Source organism: Phalangium opilio, unplaced genomic scaffold (assembly GCF_054372755.1).
Source record: "Phalangium opilio isolate 3A_F unplaced genomic scaffold, DU_Popi_V2 ptg000088l_1, whole genome shotgun sequence".
Lineage (NCBI taxonomy): Eukaryota > Metazoa > Arthropoda > Arachnida > Opiliones > Phalangiidae > Phalangium > Phalangium opilio.
In genome coordinates this window covers 1290520-1305756 of record NW_028324193.1, presented here as the reverse complement: position 1 = coordinate 1305756, position 15237 = coordinate 1290520, and the positions used below count along the sequence as shown (strand labels likewise).

The following is a 15237-nucleotide window of genomic DNA, read 5'->3' as shown; positions in this document are numbered from 1 at the left end:
ATTTTAACACCGAGCTTGCCAGGACTCCAACCTGGAATCTTCTGCTCCGTAGGCAGACGCGTTATCCATTGCGCCACAAGCCCGTTAGAGGTTGATCAAAATGATATTGAAGCATTGAAATATTATAAATTTCCCTTCCCTTACACTCTAATAATCATCTTTAAATGGTAATACCGAGCTTGCCAGGACTCGAACCTGGAATCTTCTGCTCCGTAGGTAGACGCGTTATCCATTGCGCCACAGGCCCGTTAGAGGTTGATCAAAATGATATTGAAGCATTGAAATATTATAAATTTCCCTTCCGTTATACTCTAATAATCAGCTTTAAATGGTAATGCCGAGCTTGCCAGGACTCGAACCTGGAATCTTCTGCTCCGTAGGCAGACGCGTTATCCATTGCGCCACAAGCCCGTTAGAGGTTGATCAAAATGATATTGAAGCATTGAAATATTATAAATTTCCCTTCCCTTACACTCTAATAATCATCTTTAAATGGTAATACCGAGCTTGCCAGGACTCGAACCTGGAATCTTCTGCTTCGAAGGCAGACGCGTTATCCATCACGCCACAAGCTCTTGCTTGTTATAATAAATAAAATTTCCAAACATTGTATTTATGCATTCTTTATGACGCATAAAAGATCTTTTACGAAAATAAAAAAAGAGCTTGCCAGGACTCGAACCTGGAATCTTCTGCTCCGTAGGCAGACGCGTTATCCATTGCGCCACAAGCCCGTTAGAGATTGCTCAAAATGATATTGAAGCATTGAAATATTATAAATTTCCCTTCCGTTATACTCTAATAATCATCTTTAAATTTTAACACCGAGCTTGCCAGGACTCGAACCTAGAATCTTCTGCTCCGTAGGCAGACGCGTTATCCATTGCGCCACAAGCGCGTTAGAGGTTGATCAAAATGATATTGAAGCATTGAAATATTATAAATTTCCCTTCCGTTACACTCTAATAATCATCTTTAAATGGTAATACCGAGCTTGCCAGGACTCGAACCTGGAATCTTCTGCTTCGAAGGCAGACGCGTTATCCATTACGCCACAAGCTCTTGCTTGGTATAATAAATAAAATTTCCAAACATTGTATTTATGCATTCTTTATGACGCATAAAAGATCTTTTACGAAAATAAAAAAAGAGCTTGCCAGGACTCGAACCTGGAATCTTCTGCTCCGTAGGAAGACGCGTTATCCATTGCGCCACAAGCCCGTTAGAGATTGATCAAAATGATATTGAAGCATTGAAATATTATAAATTTCCCTTCCGTTATACTCTAATAACCATCTTTAAATTTTAATACCGAGCTTGCCAGGACTCGAACCTGGAATCTTATGCTCCGTAGGCAGACGCGTTATCCATTGCGCCACAAGCCCGTTAGAGGTTGATCAAAATGATATTGAAGCATTGAAATATTATAAATTTCCCTTCCGTTATACTCTAATAATCAGCTTTAAATGGTAATGCCGAGCTTGCCAGGACTCGAACCTGGAATCTTCCTCTCCGTAGGTAGACGCGTTATCCATTGCGCCACAAGCCCGTTAGAGGTTCATCAAAATGATATTGAAGCATTGAAATATTATAAATTTCTCTTCCGTTATACTCTAATAATCATCTTTAAATGGTAATACCGAGCTTGCCAGGACTCGAACCTGGAATCTTCTGCTTCGAAGGCAGACGCGTTATCCATTGCGCCACAGGCCCGTTAGAGGTTGATCAAAATGATACTGAAGCAGTGAAATATTATAAATTTCCCTTCCGTTATACTCTAATAATCATCTTTAAATGGTAATACCGAGCTTGCCAGGACTCGAACCTGGAATCTTCTGCTTCGAAGGCAGGCGCGTTATCCATTACGCCACAAGCCCTTGCTTCGTATTATAAATAAAATTTCCTAACATTGTATTTATGCATTCTTTATGACGCATAAAAGATCTTTTACGAAAATAAAAAAGAGCTTGCCAGGACTCGAACCAGGAATCTTCTGTTCCGTAGGCAAACGCGTTATCCATTGCGCCACAGGCCCGCTAGAGGTTGATCAAAATGCTATTGAAGCATTGCAATATTATAAATTTCCCTTCCGTTATACTCCAATAATCATCTTTAAATGGTAATACCAAGCTTGCCAGGACTCGAACCTGGAATCTTATGCTCCGTAGACAGACGCGTTATCCATTGCGCCACAAGCCTGTTAGAGGTTGATCAAAATGATATTGAAGCATTGAAATATTATAAATTTCCCTTCCGTTATACTCTAATAATCAGCTTTAAATGGTAATACCGAGCTTGCCAGGACTCGAACATGGAATCTTCTGCTTCGAAGGCAGGCGCGTTATCCATTACGCCACAAGCCCTTGCTTCGTATTGTAAATAAAATTTCCAAACATTGTATTTATGCATTCTTTATGACGCATAAAAGATCTTTTACGAAAATAAAAAAGAGCTTGCCAGGACTCGAACCAGGAATCTTCTGCTCCGTAGGCAGACGCCTTATCCATTGCGCCACAAGGCGGTTAGAGGTCGATCAAAATGATATTGAAGCATTGCAATATGATAAATTTCCCTTCCGTTATACTCTAATAATCAGCTTTAAATGGTAATACCGAGCTTGCCAGGACTCGAACCTGGAATCTTCTGCTTCGAAGGCAGACGCGTTATCCATTACGCCACAAGCTCTTGCTTGGTATAATAAATTAAATTTCCAAACATTGTATTTATGCATTCTTTATGACGCATAAAAGATCTTTTACGAAAATAAAAAAAGAGCTTGCCAGGACTCGAACCTGGAATCTTCTTCTCCGTAGGCAGACGCGTTATCCATTGCGCCACAAGCCCGTTAGAGATTGATCAAAATGATATTGAAGCATTGAAATATTATAAATTTCCCTTCCGTTATACTCTAATAACCATCTTTAAATTTTAATGCCGAGCTTGCCAGGACTCGAACCTGGAATCTTATGCTCCGTAGGCAGACGCGTTATCCATTGCGCCACAAGCCCGTTAGAGGTTGATCAAAATGATATTGAAGCATTGAAATATTATAAATTTCCCTTCCGTTATACTCTAATAATCAGCTTTAAATGGTAATGCCGAGCTTGCCAGGATTCGAACCTGGAATCTTCTGCTCCGTAGGTAGACGCGTTATCCATTGCGCCACAAGCCCGTTAGAGGTTCATCAAAATGATATTGAAGCATTGAAATATTATAAATTTCCCTTCCGTTATACTCTAATAATCATCTTTAAATGGTAATACCGAGCTTGCCAGGACTCGAACCTGGAATCTTCTGCTTCGAAGGCAGACGCGTTATCCATTACGCCACAAGCCCTTGCTTCGTATTATAAATAAAATTTCCTAACATTGTATTTATGCATTCTTTATGACGCATAAAAGATCTTTTACGAAAATAAAAAAGAGCTTGCCAGGACTCGAACCAGGAATCTTCTGTTCCGTAGGCAAACGCGTTATCCATTGCGCCACAGGCCCGCTAGAGGTTGATCAAAATGCTATTGAAGCATTGCAATATTATAAATTTCCCTTCCGTTATACTCCAATAATCATCTTTAAATGGTAATACCGAGCTTGCCAGGACTCGAACCTGGAATCTTATGCTCCGTAGACAGACGCGTTATCCATTGCGCCACAAGCCTGATAGAGGTTGATCAAAATGATATTGAAGCATTGAAATATTATAAATTTCCCTTCCGTTATACTCTAATAATCAGCTTTAAATGGTAATACCGAGCTTGCCAGGACTCGAACATGGAATCTTCTGCTTCGAAGGCAGGCGCGTTATCCATTACGCCACAAGCACTTGCTTCGTATTGTAAATAAAATTTCCAAACATTGTATTTATGCATTCTTTATGACGCATAAAAGATCTTTTACGAAAATAAAAAAGAGCTTGCCAGGACTCGAACCAGGAATCTTCTGCTCCGTAGGCAGACGCGTTATCCATTGCGCCACAAGCCCGTTAGAGATTGCTCAAAATGATATTGAAGCATTGAAATATTATAAATTTCCCTTCCGTTATACTCTAATAACCATCTTTAAATTTTAATGCCGAGCTTGCCAGGACTCGAACCTGGGATCTTATGCTCCGTAGGCAGACGCGTTATCCATTGCGCCACAAGCCCGTTAGAGGTTGATCAAAATGATATTGAAGCATTGAAATATTATAAATTTCCCTTCCGTTATACTCTAATAATCAGCTTTAAATGGTAATGCCGAGCTTGCCAGGACTCGAACCTGGAATCTTCTGCTCCGTAGGTAGACGCGTTATCCATTGCGCCACAAGCCCGTTAGAGGTTCATCAAAATGATATTGAAGCATTGAAATATTATAAATTTCCCTTCCGCTATACTCTAATAATCATCTTTAAATGGTAATACCGAGCTTGCCAGGACTCGAACCTGGAATCTTCTGCTTCGAAGGCAGACGCGTTATTCATTACGCCACAAGCTCTTGCTTGGTATAATAAATAAAATTTCCAAACATTGTATTTATGCATTCTTTATGACGCATAAAAGATCTTTTACGAAAATAAAAAAAGAGCTTGCCAGGACTCGAACCTGGAATCTTCTGCTCCGTAGGCAGACGCGTTATCCATTGCGCCACAAGCCCGTTAGAGATTGATCAAAATGATATTGAAGCATTGAAATATTATAAATTTCCCTTCCGTTATACTCTAATAATCATCTTTAAATTTTAACACCGAGCTTGCCAGGACTCGAACCTAGAATCTTCTGCTCCGTAGGCAGACGCGTTATCCATTGCGCCACAAGCGCGTTAGAGGTTGATCAAAATGATATTGAAGCATTGAAATATTATAAATTTCCCTTCCGTTACACTCTAATAATCATCTTTAAATGGTAATACCGAGCTTGCCAGGACTCGAACCTGGAATCTTCTGCTTCGAAGGCAGACGCGTTATCCATTACGCCACAAGCTCTTGCTTGGTATAATAAATAAAATTTCCAAACATTGTATTTATGCATTCTTTATGACGCATAAAAGATCTTTTACGAAAATAAAAAAAGAGCTTGCCAGGACTCGAACCTGGAATCTTCTGCTCCGTAGGAAGACGCGTTATCCATTGCGCCACAAGCCCGTTAGAGATTGATCAAAATGATATTGAAGCATTGAAATATTATAAATTTCCCTTCCGTTATACTCTAATAATCAGCTTTAAATGGTAATACCGAGCTTGCCAGGACTCGAACCTGGAATCTTCTGCTCCGTAGGTAGACGCGTTATCCATTGCGCCACAAGCCCGTTAGAGGTCATCAAAATGATATTGAAGCATTGAAATATTATAAATTTCCCTTCCGTTATACTCTAATAATCATCTTTAAATGGTAATACCGAGCTTGCCAGGACTCGAACCTGGAATCTTCTGCTTCGAAGGCAGACGCGTTATCCATCACGCCACAAGCTCTTGCTTGGTATAATAAATAAAGTTTCCAAACATTGTATTTATGCATTCTTTATGACGCATAAAAGATCTTTTACGAAAATAAAAAAAGAGCTTGCCAGGACTCGAACCTGGAATCTTCTGCTCCGTAGGCAGACGCGTTATCCATTGCGCCACAAGCCCGTTAGAGATTGCTCAAAATGATATTGAAGCATTGAAATATTATAAATTTCCCTTCCGTTATACTCTAATAATCATCTTTAAATTTTAACACCGAGCTTGCCAGGACTCCAACCTGGAATCTTCTGCTCCGTAGGCAGACGCGTTATCCATTGCGCCACAAGCCCGTTAGAGGTTGATCAAAATGATATTGAAGCATTGAAATATTATAAATTTCCCTTCCCTTACACTCTAATAATCATCTTTAAATGGTAATACCGAGCTTGCCAGGACTCGAACCTGGAATCTTCTGCTCCGTAGGTAGACGCGTTATCCATTGCGCCACAGGCCCGTTAGAGGTTGATCAAAATGATATTGAAGCATTGAAATATTATAAATTTCCCTTCCGTTATACTCTAATAATCAGCTTTAAATGGTAATGCCGAGCTTGCCAGGACTCGAACCTGGAATCTTCTGCTCCGTAGGCAGACGCGTTATCCATTGCGCCACAAGCCCGTTAGAGGTTGATCAAAATGATATTGAAGCATTGAAATATTATAAATTTCCCTTCCCTTACACTCTAATAATCATCTTTAAATGGTAATACCGAGCTTGCCAGGACTCGAACCTGGAATCTTCTGCTTCGAAGGCAGACGCGTTATCCATCACGCCACAAGCTCTTGCTTGTTATAATAAATAAAATTTCCAAACATTGTATTTATGCATTCTTTATGACGCATAAAAGATCTTTTACGAAAATAAAAAAAGAGCTTGCCAGGACTCGAACCTGGAATCTTCTGCTCCGTAGGCAGACGCGTTATCCATTGCGCCACAAGCCCGTTAGAGATTGCTCAAAATGATATTGAAGCATTGAAATATTATAAATTTCCCTTCCGTTATACTCTAATAATCATCTTTAAATTTTAACACCGAGCTTGCCAGGACTCGAACCTAGAATCTTCTGCTCCGTAGGCAGACGCGTTATCCATTGCGCCACAAGCGCGTTAGAGGTTGATCAAAATGATATTGAAGCATTGAAATATTATAAATTTCCCTTCCGTTACACTCTAATAATCATCTTTAAATGGTAATACCGAGCTTGCCAGGACTCGAACCTGGAATCTTCTGCTTCGAAGGCAGACGCGTTATCCATTACGCCACAAGCTCTTGCTTGGTATAATAAATAAAATTTCCAAACATTGTATTTATGCATTCTTTATGACGCATAAAAGATCTTTTACGAAAATAAAAAAAGAGCTTGCCAGGACTCGAACCTGGAATCTTCTGCTCCGTAGGAAGACGCGTTATCCATTGCGCCACAAGCCCGTTAGAGATTGATCAAAATGATATTGAAGCATTGAAATATTATAAATTTCCCTTCCGTTATACTCTAATAACCATCTTTAAATTTTAATACCGAGCTTGCCAGGACTCGAACCTGGAATCTTATGCTCCGTAGGCAGACGCGTTATCCATTGCGCCACAAGCCCGTTAGAGGTTGATCAAAATGATATTGAAGCATTGAAATATTATAAATTTCCCTTCCGTTATACTCTAATAATCAGCTTTAAATGGTAATGCCGAGCTTGCCAGGACTCGAACCTGGAATCTTCCTCTCCGTAGGTAGACGCGTTATCCATTGCGCCACAAGCCCGTTAGAGGTTCATCAAAATGATATTGAAGCATTGAAATATTATAAATTTCTCTTCCGTTATACTCTAATAATCATCTTTAAATGGTAATACCGAGCTTGCCAGGACTCGAACCTGGAATCTTCTGCTTCGAAGGCAGACGCGTTATCCATTGCGCCACAGGCCCGTTAGAGGTTGATCAAAATGATACTGAAGCAGTGAAATATTATAAATTTCCCTTCCGTTATACTCTAATAATCATCTTTAAATGGTAATACCGAGCTTGCCAGGACTCGAACCTGGAATCTTCTGCTTCGAAGGCAGGCGCGTTATCCATTACGCCACAAGCCCTTGCTTCGTATTATAAATAAAATTTCCTAACATTGTATTTATGCATTCTTTATGACGCATAAAAGATCTTTTACGAAAATAAAAAAGAGCTTGCCAGGACTCGAACCAGGAATCTTCTGTTCCGTAGGCAAACGCGTTATCCATTGCGCCACAGGCCCGCTAGAGGTTGATCAAAATGCTATTGAAGCATTGCAATATTATAAATTTCCCTTCCGTTATACTCCAATAATCATCTTTAAATGGTAATACCAAGCTTGCCAGGACTCGAACCTGGAATCTTATGCTCCGTAGACAGACGCGTTATCCATTGCGCCACAAGCCTGTTAGAGGTTGATCAAAATGATATTGAAGCATTGAAATATTATAAATTTCCCTTCCGTTATACTCTAATAATCAGCTTTAAATGGTAATACCGAGCTTGCCAGGACTCGAACATGGAATCTTCTGCTTCGAAGGCAGGCGCGTTATCCATTACGCCACAAGCCCTTGCTTCGTATTGTAAATAAAATTTCCAAACATTGTATTTATGCATTCTTTATGACGCATAAAAGATCTTTTACGAAAATAAAAAAGAGCTTGCCAGGACTCGAACCAGGAATCTTCTGCTCCGTAGGCAGACGCCTTATCCATTGCGCCACAAGGCGGTTAGAGGTCGATCAAAATGATATTGAAGCATTGCAATATGATAAATTTCCCTTCCGTTATACTCTAATAATCAGCTTTAAATGGTAATACCGAGCTTGCCAGGACTCGAACCTGGAATCTTCTGCTTCGAAGGCAGACGCGTTATCCATTACGCCACAAGCTCTTGCTTGGTATAATAAATTAAATTTCCAAACATTGTATTTATGCATTCTTTATGACGCATAAAAGATCTTTTACGAAAATAAAAAAAGAGCTTGCCAGGACTCGAACCTGGAATCTTCTTCTCCGTAGGCAGACGCGTTATCCATTGCGCCACAAGCCCGTTAGAGATTGATCAAAATGATATTGAAGCATTGAAATATTATAAATTTCCCTTCCGTTATACTCTAATAACCATCTTTAAATTTTAATGCCGAGCTTGCCAGGACTCGAACCTGGAATCTTATGCTCCGTAGGCAGACGCGTTATCCATTGCGCCACAAGCCCGTTAGAGGTTGATCAAAATGATATTGAAGCATTGAAATATTATAAATTTCCCTTCCGTTATACTCTAATAATCAGCTTTAAATGGTAATGCCGAGCTTGCCAGGATTCGAACCTGGAATCTTCTGCTCCGTAGGTAGACGCGTTATCCATTGCGCCACAGGCCCGCTAGAGGTTGATCAAAATGCTATTGAAGCATTGCAATATTATAAATTTCCCTTCCGTTATACTCCAATAATCATCTTTAAATGGTAATACCGAGCTTGCCAGGACTCGAACCTGGAATCTTATGCTCCGTAGACAGACGCGTTATCCATTGCGCCACAAGCCTGTTAGAGGTTGATCAAAATGATATTGAAGCATTGAAATATTATAAATTTCCCTTCCGTTATACTCTAATAATCAGCTTTAAATGGTAATACCGAGCTTGCCAGGACTCGAACATGGAATCTTCTGCTTCGAAGGCAGGCGCGTTATCCATTACGCCACAAGCACTTGCTTCGTATTGTAAATAAAATTTCCAAACATTGTATTTATGCATTCTTTATGACGCATAAAAGATCTTTTACGAAAATAAAAAAGAGCTTGCCAGGACTCGAACCAGGAATCTTCTGCTCCGTAGGCAGACGCGTTATCCATTGCGCCACAAGCCCGTTAGAGATTGCTCAAAATGATATTGAAGCATTGAAATATTATAAATTTCCCTTCCGTTATACTCTAATAACCATCTTTAAATTTTAATGCCGAGCTTGCCAGGACTCGAACCTGGGATCTTATGCTCCGTAGGCAGACGCGTTATCCATTGCGCCACAAGCCCGTTAGAGGTTGATCAAAATGATATTGAAGCATTGAAATATTATAAATTTCCCTTCCGTTATACTCTAATAATCAGCTTTAAATGGTAATGCCGAGCTTGCCAGGACTCGAACCTGGAATCTTCTGCTCCGTAGGTAGACGCGTTATCCATTGCGCCACAAGCCCGTTAGAGGTTCATCAAAATGATATTGAAGCATTGAAATATTATAAATTTCCCTTCCGCTATACTCTAATAATCATCTTTAAATGGTAATACCGAGCTTGCCAGGACTCGAACCTGGAATCTTCTGCTTCGAAGGCAGACGCGTTATTCATTACGCCACAAGCTCTTGCTTGGTATAATAAATAAAATTTCCAAACATTGTATTTATGCATTCTTTATGACGCATAAAAGATCTTTTACGAAAATAAAAAAAGAGCTTGCCAGGACTCGAACCTGGAATCTTCTGCTCCGTAGGCAGACGCGTTATCCATTGCGCCACAAGCCCGTTAGAGATTGATCAAAATGATATTGAAGCATTGAAATATTATAAATTTCCCTTCCGTTATACTCTAATAATCATCTTTAAATTTTAACACCGAGCTTGCCAGGACTCGAACCTAGAATCTTCTGCTCCGTAGGCAGACGCGTTATCCATTGCGCCACAAGCGCGTTAGAGGTTGATCAAAATGATATTGAAGCATTGAAATATTATAAATTTCCCTTCCGTTACACTCTAATAATCATCTTTAAATGGTAATACCGAGCTTGCCAGGACTCGAACCTGGAATCTTCTGCTTCGAAGGCAGACGCGTTATCCATTACGCCACAAGCTCTTGCTTGGTATAATAAATAAAATTTCCAAACATTGTATTTATGCATTCTTTATGACGCATAAAAGATCTTTTACGAAAATAAAAAAAGAGCTTGCCAGGACTCGAACCTGGAATCTTCTGCTCCGTAGGAAGACGCGTTATCCATTGCGCCACAAGCCCGTTAGAGATTGATCAAAATGATATTGAAGCATTGAAATATTATAAATTTCCCTTCCGTTATACTCTAATAATCAGCTTTAAATGGTAATACCGAGCTTGCCAGGACTCGAACCTGGAATCTTCTGCTCCGTAGGTAGACGCGTTATCCATTGCGCCACAAGCCCGTTAGAGGTCATCAAAATGATATTGAAGCATTGAAATATTATAAATTTCCCTTCCGTTATACTCTAATAATCATCTTTAAATGGTAATACCGAGCTTGCCAGGACTCGAACCTGGAATCTTCTGCTTCGAAGGCAGACGCGTTATCCATCACGCCACAAGCTCTTGCTTGGTATAATAAATAAAGTTTCCAAACATTGTATTTATGCATTCTTTATGACGCATAAAAGATCTTTTACGAAAATAAAAAAAGAGCTTGCCAGGACTCGAACCTGGAATCTTCTGCTCCGTAGGCAGACGCGTTATCCATTGCGCCACAAGCCCGTTAGAGATTGCTCAAAATGATATTGAAGCATTGAAATATTATAAATTTCCCTTCCGTTATACTCTAATAATCATCTTTAAATTTTAACACCGAGCTTGCCAGGACTCCAACCTGGAATCTTCTGCTCCGTAGGCAGACGCGTTATCCATTGCGCCACAAGCCCGTTAGAGGTTGATCAAAATGATATTGAAGCATTGAAATATTATAAATTTCCCTTCCCTTACACTCTAATAATCATCTTTAAATGGTAATACCGAGCTTGCCAGGACTCGAACCTGGAATCTTCTGCTCCGTAGGTAGACGCGTTATCCATTGCGCCACAGGCCCGTTAGAGGTTGATCAAAATGATATTGAAGCATTGAAATATTATAAATTTCCCTTCCGTTATACTCTAATAATCAGCTTTAAATGGTAATGCCGAGCTTGCCAGGACTCGAACCTGGAATCTTCTGCTCCGTAGGCAGACGCGTTATCCATTGCGCCACAAGCCCGTTAGAGGTTGATCAAAATGATATTGAAGCATTGAAATATTATAAATTTCCCTTCCCTTACACTCTAATAATCATCTTTAAATGGTAATACCGAGCTTGCCAGGACTCGAACCTGGAATCTTCTGCTTCGAAGGCAGACGCGTTATCCATCACGCCACAAGCTCTTGCTTGTTATAATAAATAAAATTTCCAAACATTGTATTTATGCATTCTTTATGACGCATAAAAGATCTTTTACGAAAATAAAAAAAGAGCTTGCCAGGACTCGAACCTGGAATCTTCTGCTCCGTAGGCAGACGCGTTATCCATTGCGCCACAAGCCCGTTAGAGATTGCTCAAAATGATATTGAAGCATTGAAATATTATAAATTTCCCTTCCGTTATACTCTAATAATCATCTTTAAATTTTAACACCGAGCTTGCCAGGACTCGAACCTAGAATCTTCTGCTCCGTAGGCAGACGCGTTATCCATTGCGCCACAAGCGCGTTAGAGGTTGATCAAAATGATATTGAAGCATTGAAATATTATAAATTTCCCTTCCGTTACACTCTAATAATCATCTTTAAATGGTAATACCGAGCTTGCCAGGACTCGAACCTGGAATCTTCTGCTTCGAAGGCAGACGCGTTATCCATTACGCCACAAGCTCTTGCTTGGTATAATAAATAAAATTTCCAAACATTGTATTTATGCATTCTTTATGACGCATAAAAGATCTTTTACGAAAATAAAAAAAGAGCTTGCCAGGACTCGAACCTGGAATCTTCTGCTCCGTAGGAAGACGCGTTATCCATTGCGCCACAAGCCCGTTAGAGATTGATCAAAATGATATTGAAGCATTGAAATATTATAAATTTCCCTTCCGTTATACTCTAATAACCATCTTTAAATTTTAATACCGAGCTTGCCAGGACTCGAACCTGGAATCTTATGCTCCGTAGGCAGACGCGTTATCCATTGCGCCACAAGCCCGTTAGAGGTTGATCAAAATGATATTGAAGCATTGAAATATTATAAATTTCCCTTCCGTTATACTCTAATAATCAGCTTTAAATGGTAATGCCGAGCTTGCCAGGACTCGAACCTGGAATCTTCCTCTCCGTAGGTAGACGCGTTATCCATTGCGCCACAAGCCCGTTAGAGGTTCATCAAAATGATATTGAAGCATTGAAATATTATAAATTTCTCTTCCGTTATACTCTAATAATCATCTTTAAATGGTAATACCGAGCTTGCCAGGACTCGAACCTGGAATCTTCTGCTTCGAAGGCAGACGCGTTATCCATTGCGCCACAGGCCCGTTAGAGGTTGATCAAAATGATACTGAAGCAGTGAAATATTATAAATTTCCCTTCCGTTATACTCTAATAATCATCTTTAAATGGTAATACCGAGCTTGCCAGGACTCGAACCTGGAATCTTCTGCTTCGAAGGCAGGCGCGTTATCCATTACGCCACAAGCCCTTGCTTCGTATTATAAATAAAATTTCCTAACATTGTATTTATGCATTCTTTATGACGCATAAAAGATCTTTTACGAAAATAAAAAAGAGCTTGCCAGGACTCGAACCAGGAATCTTCTGTTCCGTAGGCAAACGCGTTATCCATTGCGCCACAGGCCCGCTAGAGGTTGATCAAAATGCTATTGAAGCATTGCAATATTATAAATTTCCCTTCCGTTATACTCCAATAATCATCTTTAAATGGTAATACCAAGCTTGCCAGGACTCGAACCTGGAATCTTATGCTCCGTAGACAGACGCGTTATCCATTGCGCCACAAGCCTGTTAGAGGTTGATCAAAATGATATTGAAGCATTGAAATATTATAAATTTCCCTTCCGTTATACTCTAATAATCAGCTTTAAATGGTAATACCGAGCTTGCCAGGACTCGAACATGGAATCTTCTGCTTCGAAGGCAGGCGCGTTATCCATTACGCCACAAGCCCTTGCTTCGTATTGTAAATAAAATTTCCAAACATTGTATTTATGCATTCTTTATGACGCATAAAAGATCTTTTACGAAAATAAAAAAGAGCTTGCCAGGACTCGAACCAGGAATCTTCTGCTCCGTAGGCAGACGCCTTATCCATTGCGCCACAAGGCGGTTAGAGGTCGATCAAAATGATATTGAAGCATTGCAATATGATAAATTTCCCTTCCGTTATACTCTAATAATCAGCTTTAAATGGTAATACCGAGCTTGCCAGGACTCGAACCTGGAATCTTCTGCTTCGAAGGCAGACGCGTTATCCATTACGCCACAAGCTCTTGCTTGGTATAATAAATTAAATTTCCAAACATTGTATTTATGCATTCTTTATGACGCATAAAAGATCTTTTACGAAAATAAAAAAAGAGCTTGCCAGGACTCGAACCTGGAATCTTCTTCTCCGTAGGCAGACGCGTTATCCATTGCGCCACAAGCCCGTTAGAGATTGATCAAAATGATATTGAAGCATTGAAATATTATAAATTTCCCTTCCGTTATACTCTAATAACCATCTTTAAATTTTAATGCCGAGCTTGCCAGGACTCGAACCTGGAATCTTATGCTCCGTAGGCAGACGCGTTATCCATTGCGCCACAAGCCCGTTAGAGGTTGATCAAAATGATATTGAAGCATTGAAATATTATAAATTTCCCTTCCGTTATACTCTAATAATCAGCTTTAAATGGTAATGCCGAGCTTGCCAGGATTCGAACCTGGAATCTTCTGCTCCGTAGGTAGACGCGTTATCCATTGCGCCACAAGCCCGTTAGAGGTTCATCAAAATGATATTGAAGCATTGAAATATTATAAATTTCCTTTCCGTTATACTCTAATAATCATCTTTAAATGGTAATACCGAGCTTGCCAGGACTCGAACCTGGAATCTTCTGCTTCGAAGGCAGACGCGTTATCCATTACGCCACAAGCCCTTGCTTCGTATTATAAATAAAATTTCCTAACATTGTATTTATGCATTCTTTATGACGCATAAAAGATCTTTTACGAAAATAAAAAAGAGCTTGCCAGGACTCGAACCAGGAATCTTCTGTTCCGTAGGCAAACGCGTTATCCATTGCGCCACAGGCCCGCTAGAGGTTGATCAAAATGCTATTGAAGCATTGCAATATTATAAATTTCCCTTCCGTTATACTCCAATAATCATCTTTAAATGGTAATACCGAGCTTGCCAGGACTCGAACCTGGAATCTTATGCTCCGTAGACAGACGCGTTATCCATTGCGCCACAAGCCTGTTAGAGGTTGATCAAAATGATATTGAAGCATTGAAATATTATAAATTTCCCTTCCGTTATACTCTAATAATCAGCTTTAAATGGTAATACCGAGCTTGCCAGGACTCGAACATGGAATCTTCTGCTTCGAAGGCAGGCGCGTTATCCATTACGCCACAAGCACTTGCTTCGTATTGTAAATAAAATTTCCAAACATTGTATTTATGCATTCTTTATGACGCATAAAAGATCTTTTACGAAAATAAAAAAGAGCTTGCCAGGACTCGAACCAGGAATCTTCTGCTCCGTAGGCAGACGCGTTATCCATTGCGCCACAAGCCCGTTAGAGATTGCTCAAAATGATATTGAAGCATTGAAATATTATAAATTTCCCTTCCGTTATACTCTAATAACCATCTTTAAATTTTAATGCCGAGCTTGCCAGGACTCGAACCTGGGATCTTATGCTCCGTAGGCAGACGCGTTATCCATTGCGCCACAAGCCCGTTAGAGGTTGATCAAAATGATATTGAAGCATTGAAATATTATAA

The 15237-nt window shown here is 39.9% G+C and overlaps 67 non-coding genes across 67 annotated transcripts; all 67 read right to left on the bottom strand.

The window, feature by feature from the left end:
- Nucleotides 1-10: 10 nt before the first annotated feature.
- Nucleotides 11-83, bottom strand: TRNAR-ACG (transfer RNA arginine (anticodon ACG)). Its single transcript has one exon. It is a non-coding gene; the product is annotated as a tRNA-Arg (tRNA).
- Nucleotides 84-338: 255 nt separating this feature from the next.
- Nucleotides 339-411, bottom strand: TRNAR-ACG (transfer RNA arginine (anticodon ACG)). The gene has a single exon. It is a non-coding gene; the product is annotated as a tRNA-Arg (tRNA).
- A 91-nt stretch (nt 412-502) lies between these two features.
- Nucleotides 503-575, bottom strand: TRNAR-UCG (transfer RNA arginine (anticodon UCG)). Its single transcript has one exon. It is a non-coding gene; the product is annotated as a tRNA-Arg (tRNA).
- An 86-nt stretch (nt 576-661) lies between these two features.
- Nucleotides 662-734, bottom strand: TRNAR-ACG (transfer RNA arginine (anticodon ACG)). Its single transcript has one exon. It is a non-coding gene; the product is annotated as a tRNA-Arg (tRNA).
- Nucleotides 735-825: 91 nt separating this feature from the next.
- Nucleotides 826-898, bottom strand: TRNAR-ACG (transfer RNA arginine (anticodon ACG)). Its single transcript has one exon. It is a non-coding gene; the product is annotated as a tRNA-Arg (tRNA).
- A 91-nt stretch (nt 899-989) lies between these two features.
- On the bottom strand, nt 990-1062 carry TRNAR-UCG (transfer RNA arginine (anticodon UCG)). Its single transcript has one exon. It is a non-coding gene; the product is annotated as a tRNA-Arg (tRNA).
- An 86-nt stretch (nt 1063-1148) lies between these two features.
- TRNAR-ACG (transfer RNA arginine (anticodon ACG)) lies at nt 1149-1221 on the bottom strand. The gene has a single exon. It is a non-coding gene; the product is annotated as a tRNA-Arg (tRNA).
- A 91-nt stretch (nt 1222-1312) lies between these two features.
- TRNAR-ACG (transfer RNA arginine (anticodon ACG)) lies at nt 1313-1385 on the bottom strand. The gene has a single exon. It is a non-coding gene; the product is annotated as a tRNA-Arg (tRNA).
- A 255-nt stretch (nt 1386-1640) lies between these two features.
- Nucleotides 1641-1713, bottom strand: TRNAR-UCG (transfer RNA arginine (anticodon UCG)). Its single transcript has one exon. It is a non-coding gene; the product is annotated as a tRNA-Arg (tRNA).
- A 91-nt stretch (nt 1714-1804) lies between these two features.
- TRNAR-UCG (transfer RNA arginine (anticodon UCG)) lies at nt 1805-1877 on the bottom strand. The gene has a single exon. It is a non-coding gene; the product is annotated as a tRNA-Arg (tRNA).
- Nucleotides 1878-2612: 735 nt separating this feature from the next.
- Nucleotides 2613-2685, bottom strand: TRNAR-UCG (transfer RNA arginine (anticodon UCG)). The gene has a single exon. It is a non-coding gene; the product is annotated as a tRNA-Arg (tRNA).
- An 86-nt stretch (nt 2686-2771) lies between these two features.
- Nucleotides 2772-2844, bottom strand: TRNAR-ACG (transfer RNA arginine (anticodon ACG)). Its single transcript has one exon. It is a non-coding gene; the product is annotated as a tRNA-Arg (tRNA).
- A 91-nt stretch (nt 2845-2935) lies between these two features.
- On the bottom strand, nt 2936-3008 carry TRNAR-ACG (transfer RNA arginine (anticodon ACG)). The gene has a single exon. It is a non-coding gene; the product is annotated as a tRNA-Arg (tRNA).
- Nucleotides 3009-3099: 91 nt separating this feature from the next.
- On the bottom strand, nt 3100-3172 carry TRNAR-ACG (transfer RNA arginine (anticodon ACG)). Its single transcript has one exon. It is a non-coding gene; the product is annotated as a tRNA-Arg (tRNA).
- A 91-nt stretch (nt 3173-3263) lies between these two features.
- TRNAR-UCG (transfer RNA arginine (anticodon UCG)) lies at nt 3264-3336 on the bottom strand. The gene has a single exon. It is a non-coding gene; the product is annotated as a tRNA-Arg (tRNA).
- A 571-nt stretch (nt 3337-3907) lies between these two features.
- Nucleotides 3908-3980, bottom strand: TRNAR-ACG (transfer RNA arginine (anticodon ACG)). The gene has a single exon. It is a non-coding gene; the product is annotated as a tRNA-Arg (tRNA).
- A 91-nt stretch (nt 3981-4071) lies between these two features.
- Nucleotides 4072-4144, bottom strand: TRNAR-ACG (transfer RNA arginine (anticodon ACG)). Its single transcript has one exon. It is a non-coding gene; the product is annotated as a tRNA-Arg (tRNA).
- A 91-nt stretch (nt 4145-4235) lies between these two features.
- Nucleotides 4236-4308, bottom strand: TRNAR-ACG (transfer RNA arginine (anticodon ACG)). Its single transcript has one exon. It is a non-coding gene; the product is annotated as a tRNA-Arg (tRNA).
- Nucleotides 4309-4399: 91 nt separating this feature from the next.
- On the bottom strand, nt 4400-4472 carry TRNAR-UCG (transfer RNA arginine (anticodon UCG)). Its single transcript has one exon. It is a non-coding gene; the product is annotated as a tRNA-Arg (tRNA).
- An 86-nt stretch (nt 4473-4558) lies between these two features.
- Nucleotides 4559-4631, bottom strand: TRNAR-ACG (transfer RNA arginine (anticodon ACG)). The gene has a single exon. It is a non-coding gene; the product is annotated as a tRNA-Arg (tRNA).
- A 91-nt stretch (nt 4632-4722) lies between these two features.
- Nucleotides 4723-4795, bottom strand: TRNAR-ACG (transfer RNA arginine (anticodon ACG)). Its single transcript has one exon. It is a non-coding gene; the product is annotated as a tRNA-Arg (tRNA).
- A 91-nt stretch (nt 4796-4886) lies between these two features.
- Nucleotides 4887-4959, bottom strand: TRNAR-UCG (transfer RNA arginine (anticodon UCG)). Its single transcript has one exon. It is a non-coding gene; the product is annotated as a tRNA-Arg (tRNA).
- An 86-nt stretch (nt 4960-5045) lies between these two features.
- TRNAR-ACG (transfer RNA arginine (anticodon ACG)) lies at nt 5046-5118 on the bottom strand. Its single transcript has one exon. It is a non-coding gene; the product is annotated as a tRNA-Arg (tRNA).
- A 91-nt stretch (nt 5119-5209) lies between these two features.
- Nucleotides 5210-5282, bottom strand: TRNAR-ACG (transfer RNA arginine (anticodon ACG)). Its single transcript has one exon. It is a non-coding gene; the product is annotated as a tRNA-Arg (tRNA).
- Nucleotides 5283-5372: 90 nt separating this feature from the next.
- TRNAR-UCG (transfer RNA arginine (anticodon UCG)) lies at nt 5373-5445 on the bottom strand. Its single transcript has one exon. It is a non-coding gene; the product is annotated as a tRNA-Arg (tRNA).
- Nucleotides 5446-5531: 86 nt separating this feature from the next.
- TRNAR-ACG (transfer RNA arginine (anticodon ACG)) lies at nt 5532-5604 on the bottom strand. The gene has a single exon. It is a non-coding gene; the product is annotated as a tRNA-Arg (tRNA).
- A 91-nt stretch (nt 5605-5695) lies between these two features.
- On the bottom strand, nt 5696-5768 carry TRNAR-ACG (transfer RNA arginine (anticodon ACG)). The gene has a single exon. It is a non-coding gene; the product is annotated as a tRNA-Arg (tRNA).
- A 255-nt stretch (nt 5769-6023) lies between these two features.
- TRNAR-ACG (transfer RNA arginine (anticodon ACG)) lies at nt 6024-6096 on the bottom strand. Its single transcript has one exon. It is a non-coding gene; the product is annotated as a tRNA-Arg (tRNA).
- Nucleotides 6097-6187: 91 nt separating this feature from the next.
- TRNAR-UCG (transfer RNA arginine (anticodon UCG)) lies at nt 6188-6260 on the bottom strand. Its single transcript has one exon. It is a non-coding gene; the product is annotated as a tRNA-Arg (tRNA).
- Nucleotides 6261-6346: 86 nt separating this feature from the next.
- TRNAR-ACG (transfer RNA arginine (anticodon ACG)) lies at nt 6347-6419 on the bottom strand. The gene has a single exon. It is a non-coding gene; the product is annotated as a tRNA-Arg (tRNA).
- Nucleotides 6420-6510: 91 nt separating this feature from the next.
- TRNAR-ACG (transfer RNA arginine (anticodon ACG)) lies at nt 6511-6583 on the bottom strand. Its single transcript has one exon. It is a non-coding gene; the product is annotated as a tRNA-Arg (tRNA).
- Nucleotides 6584-6674: 91 nt separating this feature from the next.
- Nucleotides 6675-6747, bottom strand: TRNAR-UCG (transfer RNA arginine (anticodon UCG)). The gene has a single exon. It is a non-coding gene; the product is annotated as a tRNA-Arg (tRNA).
- An 86-nt stretch (nt 6748-6833) lies between these two features.
- On the bottom strand, nt 6834-6906 carry TRNAR-ACG (transfer RNA arginine (anticodon ACG)). Its single transcript has one exon. It is a non-coding gene; the product is annotated as a tRNA-Arg (tRNA).
- Nucleotides 6907-6997: 91 nt separating this feature from the next.
- Nucleotides 6998-7070, bottom strand: TRNAR-ACG (transfer RNA arginine (anticodon ACG)). Its single transcript has one exon. It is a non-coding gene; the product is annotated as a tRNA-Arg (tRNA).
- A 255-nt stretch (nt 7071-7325) lies between these two features.
- TRNAR-UCG (transfer RNA arginine (anticodon UCG)) lies at nt 7326-7398 on the bottom strand. Its single transcript has one exon. It is a non-coding gene; the product is annotated as a tRNA-Arg (tRNA).
- Nucleotides 7399-7489: 91 nt separating this feature from the next.
- Nucleotides 7490-7562, bottom strand: TRNAR-UCG (transfer RNA arginine (anticodon UCG)). The gene has a single exon. It is a non-coding gene; the product is annotated as a tRNA-Arg (tRNA).
- A 735-nt stretch (nt 7563-8297) lies between these two features.
- Nucleotides 8298-8370, bottom strand: TRNAR-UCG (transfer RNA arginine (anticodon UCG)). The gene has a single exon. It is a non-coding gene; the product is annotated as a tRNA-Arg (tRNA).
- Nucleotides 8371-8456: 86 nt separating this feature from the next.
- TRNAR-ACG (transfer RNA arginine (anticodon ACG)) lies at nt 8457-8529 on the bottom strand. The gene has a single exon. It is a non-coding gene; the product is annotated as a tRNA-Arg (tRNA).
- A 91-nt stretch (nt 8530-8620) lies between these two features.
- On the bottom strand, nt 8621-8693 carry TRNAR-ACG (transfer RNA arginine (anticodon ACG)). Its single transcript has one exon. It is a non-coding gene; the product is annotated as a tRNA-Arg (tRNA).
- A 577-nt stretch (nt 8694-9270) lies between these two features.
- On the bottom strand, nt 9271-9343 carry TRNAR-ACG (transfer RNA arginine (anticodon ACG)). Its single transcript has one exon. It is a non-coding gene; the product is annotated as a tRNA-Arg (tRNA).
- Nucleotides 9344-9434: 91 nt separating this feature from the next.
- Nucleotides 9435-9507, bottom strand: TRNAR-ACG (transfer RNA arginine (anticodon ACG)). The gene has a single exon. It is a non-coding gene; the product is annotated as a tRNA-Arg (tRNA).
- Nucleotides 9508-9598: 91 nt separating this feature from the next.
- On the bottom strand, nt 9599-9671 carry TRNAR-ACG (transfer RNA arginine (anticodon ACG)). The gene has a single exon. It is a non-coding gene; the product is annotated as a tRNA-Arg (tRNA).
- Nucleotides 9672-9762: 91 nt separating this feature from the next.
- Nucleotides 9763-9835, bottom strand: TRNAR-UCG (transfer RNA arginine (anticodon UCG)). Its single transcript has one exon. It is a non-coding gene; the product is annotated as a tRNA-Arg (tRNA).
- An 86-nt stretch (nt 9836-9921) lies between these two features.
- TRNAR-ACG (transfer RNA arginine (anticodon ACG)) lies at nt 9922-9994 on the bottom strand. Its single transcript has one exon. It is a non-coding gene; the product is annotated as a tRNA-Arg (tRNA).
- Nucleotides 9995-10085: 91 nt separating this feature from the next.
- TRNAR-ACG (transfer RNA arginine (anticodon ACG)) lies at nt 10086-10158 on the bottom strand. The gene has a single exon. It is a non-coding gene; the product is annotated as a tRNA-Arg (tRNA).
- A 91-nt stretch (nt 10159-10249) lies between these two features.
- On the bottom strand, nt 10250-10322 carry TRNAR-UCG (transfer RNA arginine (anticodon UCG)). Its single transcript has one exon. It is a non-coding gene; the product is annotated as a tRNA-Arg (tRNA).
- Nucleotides 10323-10408: 86 nt separating this feature from the next.
- TRNAR-ACG (transfer RNA arginine (anticodon ACG)) lies at nt 10409-10481 on the bottom strand. The gene has a single exon. It is a non-coding gene; the product is annotated as a tRNA-Arg (tRNA).
- Nucleotides 10482-10572: 91 nt separating this feature from the next.
- TRNAR-ACG (transfer RNA arginine (anticodon ACG)) lies at nt 10573-10645 on the bottom strand. Its single transcript has one exon. It is a non-coding gene; the product is annotated as a tRNA-Arg (tRNA).
- A 90-nt stretch (nt 10646-10735) lies between these two features.
- TRNAR-UCG (transfer RNA arginine (anticodon UCG)) lies at nt 10736-10808 on the bottom strand. Its single transcript has one exon. It is a non-coding gene; the product is annotated as a tRNA-Arg (tRNA).
- An 86-nt stretch (nt 10809-10894) lies between these two features.
- On the bottom strand, nt 10895-10967 carry TRNAR-ACG (transfer RNA arginine (anticodon ACG)). The gene has a single exon. It is a non-coding gene; the product is annotated as a tRNA-Arg (tRNA).
- Nucleotides 10968-11058: 91 nt separating this feature from the next.
- TRNAR-ACG (transfer RNA arginine (anticodon ACG)) lies at nt 11059-11131 on the bottom strand. The gene has a single exon. It is a non-coding gene; the product is annotated as a tRNA-Arg (tRNA).
- A 255-nt stretch (nt 11132-11386) lies between these two features.
- TRNAR-ACG (transfer RNA arginine (anticodon ACG)) lies at nt 11387-11459 on the bottom strand. Its single transcript has one exon. It is a non-coding gene; the product is annotated as a tRNA-Arg (tRNA).
- A 91-nt stretch (nt 11460-11550) lies between these two features.
- TRNAR-UCG (transfer RNA arginine (anticodon UCG)) lies at nt 11551-11623 on the bottom strand. The gene has a single exon. It is a non-coding gene; the product is annotated as a tRNA-Arg (tRNA).
- An 86-nt stretch (nt 11624-11709) lies between these two features.
- TRNAR-ACG (transfer RNA arginine (anticodon ACG)) lies at nt 11710-11782 on the bottom strand. Its single transcript has one exon. It is a non-coding gene; the product is annotated as a tRNA-Arg (tRNA).
- A 91-nt stretch (nt 11783-11873) lies between these two features.
- TRNAR-ACG (transfer RNA arginine (anticodon ACG)) lies at nt 11874-11946 on the bottom strand. The gene has a single exon. It is a non-coding gene; the product is annotated as a tRNA-Arg (tRNA).
- Nucleotides 11947-12037: 91 nt separating this feature from the next.
- Nucleotides 12038-12110, bottom strand: TRNAR-UCG (transfer RNA arginine (anticodon UCG)). The gene has a single exon. It is a non-coding gene; the product is annotated as a tRNA-Arg (tRNA).
- Nucleotides 12111-12196: 86 nt separating this feature from the next.
- TRNAR-ACG (transfer RNA arginine (anticodon ACG)) lies at nt 12197-12269 on the bottom strand. The gene has a single exon. It is a non-coding gene; the product is annotated as a tRNA-Arg (tRNA).
- Nucleotides 12270-12360: 91 nt separating this feature from the next.
- Nucleotides 12361-12433, bottom strand: TRNAR-ACG (transfer RNA arginine (anticodon ACG)). Its single transcript has one exon. It is a non-coding gene; the product is annotated as a tRNA-Arg (tRNA).
- A 255-nt stretch (nt 12434-12688) lies between these two features.
- Nucleotides 12689-12761, bottom strand: TRNAR-UCG (transfer RNA arginine (anticodon UCG)). Its single transcript has one exon. It is a non-coding gene; the product is annotated as a tRNA-Arg (tRNA).
- A 91-nt stretch (nt 12762-12852) lies between these two features.
- Nucleotides 12853-12925, bottom strand: TRNAR-UCG (transfer RNA arginine (anticodon UCG)). The gene has a single exon. It is a non-coding gene; the product is annotated as a tRNA-Arg (tRNA).
- Nucleotides 12926-13660: 735 nt separating this feature from the next.
- Nucleotides 13661-13733, bottom strand: TRNAR-UCG (transfer RNA arginine (anticodon UCG)). The gene has a single exon. It is a non-coding gene; the product is annotated as a tRNA-Arg (tRNA).
- Nucleotides 13734-13819: 86 nt separating this feature from the next.
- TRNAR-ACG (transfer RNA arginine (anticodon ACG)) lies at nt 13820-13892 on the bottom strand. Its single transcript has one exon. It is a non-coding gene; the product is annotated as a tRNA-Arg (tRNA).
- A 91-nt stretch (nt 13893-13983) lies between these two features.
- Nucleotides 13984-14056, bottom strand: TRNAR-ACG (transfer RNA arginine (anticodon ACG)). The gene has a single exon. It is a non-coding gene; the product is annotated as a tRNA-Arg (tRNA).
- Nucleotides 14057-14147: 91 nt separating this feature from the next.
- TRNAR-ACG (transfer RNA arginine (anticodon ACG)) lies at nt 14148-14220 on the bottom strand. The gene has a single exon. It is a non-coding gene; the product is annotated as a tRNA-Arg (tRNA).
- Nucleotides 14221-14311: 91 nt separating this feature from the next.
- On the bottom strand, nt 14312-14384 carry TRNAR-UCG (transfer RNA arginine (anticodon UCG)). The gene has a single exon. It is a non-coding gene; the product is annotated as a tRNA-Arg (tRNA).
- A 571-nt stretch (nt 14385-14955) lies between these two features.
- Nucleotides 14956-15028, bottom strand: TRNAR-ACG (transfer RNA arginine (anticodon ACG)). The gene has a single exon. It is a non-coding gene; the product is annotated as a tRNA-Arg (tRNA).
- A 91-nt stretch (nt 15029-15119) lies between these two features.
- On the bottom strand, nt 15120-15192 carry TRNAR-ACG (transfer RNA arginine (anticodon ACG)). Its single transcript has one exon. It is a non-coding gene; the product is annotated as a tRNA-Arg (tRNA).
- Nucleotides 15193-15237: the final 45 nt, after the last annotated feature.